Source organism: Arachis ipaensis, chromosome B09 (genome assembly GCF_000816755.2).
Source record: "Arachis ipaensis cultivar K30076 chromosome B09, Araip1.1, whole genome shotgun sequence".
Classification (NCBI taxonomy): Eukaryota; Viridiplantae; Streptophyta; class Magnoliopsida; order Fabales; family Fabaceae; genus Arachis; species Arachis ipaensis.
The window spans coordinates 140357802-140365125 of NC_029793.2; positions in this window are offsets into that span (position 1 = coordinate 140357802).

The following is a 7324-nucleotide window of genomic DNA, read 5'->3' on the forward strand; positions in this document are numbered from 1 at the left end:
AATAAAAAATATATTTTTTTAATTTTTAAATTATTAATTTTTTTAATCAATTATTAATTTTTTAATAAAAGAATGGACAGAATTAAATCACAAGTAATTCGAATCTGGCCAATTCGAATTACTATGTGCAGCGTGTGTGTAATTCGAATTACTTTGGGTGTAATTCGAATTTGATTCGAATTAGTGGATATATGCGTGTATAGTGATTCGAATTACATTGAAGGTTTAATTCGAATTAGGCTAATTCAAATTACATAAAAATACCCTCTTAATTGAACATGTAATAATTATTGATTTGATTGAATCACGTAAATTTTTTTTGAGCTTAGTTTATACGAGTGATTTGTCCTAAATATAAAGAGGATTGTGAATTTGTGATTGTTTTATTTGAAATTTTGTTGCTCTTTTTCCCATAATTTTTTTTTTGTCTCTCTCAGATAATTATAGTAAAGAATTAAATCCATTAGAATTATATATGTTATAGATTTTTAATTATTAATTAAGCTATAAATTTTTTATACTATATAAAAAATAATATATAAAATGTTATTTGACGGATAATTGAGTTTCAACTTTCAACAAAACTTACGAATAAGGTTAAGTAATTAGGGTATATATATTAACGGAGTTTGAGTATCCGTTAGACAGCATAGATTTTACATGCATGCTTGTTCTCTAGATAGATATTATCTTGTACTTATAAGTTATAAAGGAAATGCAGTTACCATTTGTTATAATAATTTTCCCTCTTTACATAGAAAAAAAAAAAAAAAGAATTAAATCATTCATACGTGCTGTGACTTTGACCAGAATATAGAAATTAAAAGATAATGTCATCATTTCGGAGCTGTGATGGTATTAATTGACTTCCTTTGTTATAAATAGGAAAAAAAATTAATGATTTATTAGGTTTTACTATTTATATATATATATACTTTATGTGACATTACTCTATATATTTTAAAAATACATCATCAACAAAATGAAATTCCAATGATTAATAAAACAGTAACGATATTTAATTTTATCTATTCAACTTGACCAAAAATTAAAGATTCCTTCATGCACCTTTCTTTCTAGGTTATATTTAATTAATTATCTTCATTCTTTAATTAGAAAAGGAAAAATTAATTCGTCGCGTGTTATGATCCTTGACTAGAACAAAAAAAAAAAAGATAACATACAGTACTATTATGATAAAATTGTGATGTTAATTGATCGTTGGTAGAAATAGAAAACTAGTAATACAAAATTATAAATATTTTTTAGAAAAGGCGAAAAATTTAAAGTTTCTAATGATATTAAATTATTTAAAGTTATTACTAGCTTCTTTCATAAACAAAATTTTATCTTTGAATTGTTAATAAATACTCTTAAGATGATATAAATGTAGATATTCGTTAGCAAAACTTGTAGTCCTTTATTACTTTATTGTAAGTGCAAGACGGATACTAACATAGTATGCTTTTCTCAGTTGTAAGCACCATAGAATCTTCATGTAAAATATGTTACATGTAGCGTCGTAGACTGGTTAAGTAGCTGCTGTATTCTAAAAGACCTAAAATCTGATTTGAAACCATGGCCAGTGTAGTTTAATGTGGATTAACGAACTTTGATAGATCCATTACGTTAGGAAAAAGTATAGTAATAAGTAAAAACCATATGACAACACATTGTGTTACCATTGACTAATAATGAATGACAAAGCCGAATTAGACTCGCAAAGGAAGACAAATAAACGGGTGGACTTCAACATGAACATGCATCAATAAACCAATTTTCTGTTTTAATAAATGTAATGCGCAATCAATATCAATCAAATGAAGTAATTACTATATGAGTATGACAAGCATTATTCAAGGTAAATAACTAAATATCTTGCTTCTAAAAATATTGCAATAATCTTTGATGACTAAGATAATTAACCGTAGTTTACTTTGGCAATCATAGTTTACTTATTGTAACTTAACTAATCTTTCATTAAATAAATAAAACTATACTTACTTACTTTGTTGTTCTTACAAAGTTAATTAGATTTGGTTCGATAAGTAAAACACTGAATATACATACACTAGCGGTATGGGTAGGCCGAAGCAAAAACATTACAATTAGATGTTAGGTACTAGACAAATGACACAGTAAAATATAGAGATGAAAAATTAGAAATTTGTATAAAATATGAAAACAATTGAATAACTTTCTTTGAGAATTACAATTTCTCTCTATCACAAGGAGACTACAAGCAATAATATTCTCTCTTGACAAAAGGAGAACACATTTCTCTCTATCATGTATAGGAGAAAACTACTCAAAGAAATATTATATTATTTTATCTGGATGACTTAATTGAAATGAATTAAAGAAAAACTTAATTTATAGGTGAGTCTCTTCAATATGAACCATCCGTCAATTAGAGGTATATAACTCTTCTCTTTTTCAACCATTAAAATTCTAAAGTTATAAACTAAGATTGTTTATTACCTTTCATTTATTTAATTATTATTTATTTATTTATTTTTTAAAATTAGCTTTACTAATTTTCACAATCTCCCACTTAAAGCTAATTTTGATAAATTTTCAAAATTCATGTTAGTCATGTATTCCATAGGCCATATGAGGATCTACACCATTCAAACTTTTCTGTGTTGATTGGTTTTGTTATGGCATCTGCTAGGTTATCTTTAGTGTGAATCTTCTGCATATCAACACTTCCTTCTTCTACTACTTTCCGAACAAAGTGATATTGTACTCCAATGTGTTTTGTTCTTGAATGAAAGGCAGGATTTCTTGCAATGTGCAAGGCACTCTGACTGTCACAATACACAGAAATCTTCTGTTGTTTGTGCCCAACTTCTTCTATCAACCTTTGGATCCAAATAGCTTCCTTGCATGCTTGTGTAGCTGCCATATATTCAGCTTCTGTAGTAGATAAAGCTACAACAGTCTGTAATTTAGATAGCCAGCTCACAACTCCTCCTGAAAGTGTAAACACATAGCCTGTAGTAGATTTTCGTTTATCAAGATCACCTGCAAAGTCTAGGTCGACATATCCATTAACAATGAATTCCGATTCTCCAAAACATAATGCAACATTCGAGGTCCCTTTGATGTATCTCAGATCCTCTTAACAACATTCCAATGCTCTTTACCTTGATCTGCCATAAATCGACTTACCACCGCAACTGCATGAGCAATATCTGGTCTTGTACAGATCATGGCATACATACGGCTTCTCCCTGCTAATGCATACGGCACTCGAGACATTTCCATCCTCTCTGCTTCACTGCTAGGGCACATACTTGAGGATAATTTAAAATTCATAGGAAGTGGGGTTGAAATTGGCTTACATTCTTGCATGTTGAAGCGTTGCAAGATCTTTTTCAAATAATTCTTTTGCGATAGCCAAATCTTCCTATCTTTTTGTCTCGGTGAATTTGCATCCCTAAAATCTTGTTTGCTGGTCCCAAGTCTTTCATATCAAACTCCCTAGCCAACTGTGCCTTCAATTCTTGGATTTGATCTTTGTTGGGGCATACTACCAACATGTCATCCACATACAATAGCAGAATGATGAAATCATTATCATCAGACCTCTTGTAATAGGTACAATGATCTGAACTAAGTCTGTTGTATCCAAGGCTAATAATGAAAGAATCAAATCTCTTGTACCAACACTTTGGCACCTGCTTTAGACCGTACAGAGATTTAGTTAACCTGCAAACCAAGTTTTCTTTTTCTTGTTCTTCAAAATCTTCTGGTTGGAGCATATATATCTCTTCTTCAAGTTCTCCATAAAGAAAAGCAGTGTTTTCATCTAATTCCTCTAGATGTAAATCAAATATAGCACACATAGCCAAAACTACTCTAATAGTAGTTAGTCTCACCACTGGAGAAAATATTTCATTGAAGTCAACATATTCTTTCTGAGCATATCCCTTGACAACCAATCTTGCACGATATCATTTCACTTGATCATTACTATCTCGTTTGATCTTGTAAACCCATTTGTTACCAATAGCTTTCCTACTTGCTGGAAGTTCAACAAGTTTTCAGGTATAGTTTCTATGTAATGCCTCAATTTCTTCTTGTATTGCTGTCATCCACATAGAAGTGTCTGGATTGCGAATAGCCTCCATAAAATTTGTTGGCTCTCCATCTTCTGTCAAAAGACAATATGCATCATGGTTTGTCAAAACATAATTTGAGTGCCATGATGGTGTTCTTCTTTGTTAAGTGGATCGACAAACTTCTATGTCATTGGCTTCTGCTTCTTGTTCTTTGTGCTGTGGTTCTGGTTCAAAAAGATCACATTCTCTGTATTTTTTATCTATTTGAACAGTGGTTATCTTTTTAACAGTGCTATCATTTTCTTGTTCTTTTTGCAATTTATCTTCTAAAAATATCACATCTCTACTAACAACTACCTTGCGGGCAGTGGGATCCCACAGGCGATACCCCTTAACTCCGTCAGCATAACCCAAGAATATACATTTTCTAGACTTTGGGTCCAACTTTGTTCTTTTCTGGAAATTGTACATCACGTACACACGACAACCAAATATATGTAAAGAAGAATAATTAGGTGGCTTACCTTGCCACATCTCCATTGGTGTCTTCAACCCAATTGCAGTTGATGGTGACCGATTTATCACATAGCAGGTGGTTTTAACAGCTTCTGCCCAAAAAGACTTGGCTAAACCTACAGTTTGCAACATAGCTCGTGCTCTTTCTAGGAGAGTCCTATTCATTCGCTCTGCTACACCATTTTGCTGAGGTGTATATGCAATTGTGAATTGCCGTTGAATACCTGCTTGCTTGTAAAATGTTAGAAAATAACCATCGACATATTCTCCTCCATTATCTGTCCTTAAACACTTGATCTTCTTTCCAGATTCAAGTTCTAACTTTGCTTTGAACTATTTGAACATCGTAAACACGTTTGACTTCTTCTTGATCGGGTACACCCATAGCCTCCTAGAGTAATCATCAATAAATAATACAAGATATTTTGCTCCTCCTAGGGACATCTCCGGTGATTCCCACACATCAGAATGAATCAACTCCAATATGTGTTTGCTCCGAACAGTTGATCTACCAAACTTCAATCAATGTTGCTTGCTTGTAACGCAGTGCTTACAAAACGGTAAGTTTACCGATTTGAGCCCGGGAATGAAATAATGTTCTACAAGAATCTTCAAGCCTCGTTCTGACATGTGACCCAGTTTGCAATGCCATATCATCATCATTTCTTCTTGACTTGCTGAAGCAACTGATGCCTCTACCTCTTGCAAAGTATCTCCCACAAGCATGTATAGATTTGCTGCAATCTTTTCTGCTTTTATTATCACAAGAGCTCCTTTAACAACTTTTAAGATCTCACCTTCAATATGGGTCTTACAACCAAGTTCATCCAATTGCCCAATCGACAACAAATTCTTCTTCAAGCCTTTCACATGTCTTACCCCTTGAAGTGAACGAATAGAACCATCAAACATTTTTATTTTGACAGTACCCATTCCAACAATTTCTAAGGCATGATCGTTTTCCATAAACACCGATCCTTCCAAGACAGGTTCATATGTACAAAACCAATCACGATGAGGAGTCATGTGCCATGTTGCTCCTGAATCAACAATCCAAACATCGGTGAGCTGTTTACTGCCTTTAGAACCAATTGTTGCTTCGCCATACAGGATTTCTCCATCATCAGAGGTGCTCGCAACACATCCTTGAGAACTTGATCCTTCTGGAACCTTCTTTATACTCTTCTTATTCCAATAATCTTTCTTGAAGTGCCTTCTCTTACCATAATTGTAGCATTTGACCTGCTTCTTACTTTGTGACTTTGGTCTACTTTGACTCCCACTGGAACCACGCTCCATTGATCTTCCTCTTGTCATCAATAAAGCCTCTGCTTGTTTTGAGTTCTCTAATCTATCTTTTTTATTCTTGTATGCTTAGATTCTTCTTCAAGAACTACAGCAGCAATGTCATCAAAAGAAAGATAATCAATCAAAACATTATTAGTTAAGTTAATGATAAGCTGATCATATGAATCTGGTAGACTTTGAAGTAAAAGCTCTGCACGTTCGTTTTCTGCTATGGTATATTCCAACAATAAGAGTTGGAAAAATAGCGTATTTAGATTGTTGATGTGATCTGTTGCCGACGTGGACTCACTCATTCAAAGAGTATAAAGTCTTCTCTTCAAGAATATCTTGTTGTGAAGTGACTTGACTTCATATAATTTGGTGAGAGCATCTCAAATTTCCTTTGCTGTCTTTTTCTCTACTACACTTGATAAAACTGAGTCAGCTAGTGCCAAGTGTAAGTTTGCAACAACATTGTTGTCCATCTCTTTTCATTTTTCATATGTAATTTCAGTGGGTCTACCTTCAATTGCTGTAACGCAATTGTCTTTTCTCATAATGGCTTTTATTTTCAATTTCCATACGGAAAAATTACTCCCACTGAATTTTGGAATTTCATACTTTGCTGCTATTTTTTTAGACGGTAACTTGACAAATGACACAGCAAAATATTGAGATGAAAGATTAGAAATTTGTATAAAATATGGAAACAATTGAATAACTTTCTTTGAGAATTACAACTTCTCTCTATCACAAGGAGACTACAATAACACTCTCTCTTGACAAAAGGAGAACACACTTCTCTCTATCATATATAGGAGAAAACTACTCAAAGAAATATTGTGTTATTCTATTTGGATGACTTGATTGAAATGAATTAAAAAAAAACTCAATTTATAGGTGAGTCTCTTCAATATGAACCATCCGTCAATTAGAGGTATATAATTCTTCTCTTTTTCAACTATTAAAATTCTAAGGTTATAAACTAAGATTGCTTATTACCTTTCATTTTATTTAGTTATTATTTATTTATTTATTTTCTAAAAATTAGCTTTACTAATTTTCACATTAGATAGGCTGACACATGATAATATTTAAATTATCCAAGAGTGTCCAGAGAAATTTTTTTATTTTTTATTAGATACAGTTGGACATAAAAGACATGCAGACGAATATTGATAAGTGCCATATCCAAAATGTATTTAACATGCGGACACGATAACTCAGTAAAGTGTCAATACTTCGTAGGTGTAAAACTTAATTTTTGTAAAATAACTTAAACAAGGCATGTGTCTAAAGGTTATATTTGTTAATATTAAGAAGCAAATTGATACTAATTAAGGTTTTAAAAATCAAATTATTCATTAAATCATTCTATTTACTGATTTATCAGATCTTTACAAAATACGTAAATATATCAATTTTTTTGAAAAATAGTAGACATGGACATGCAA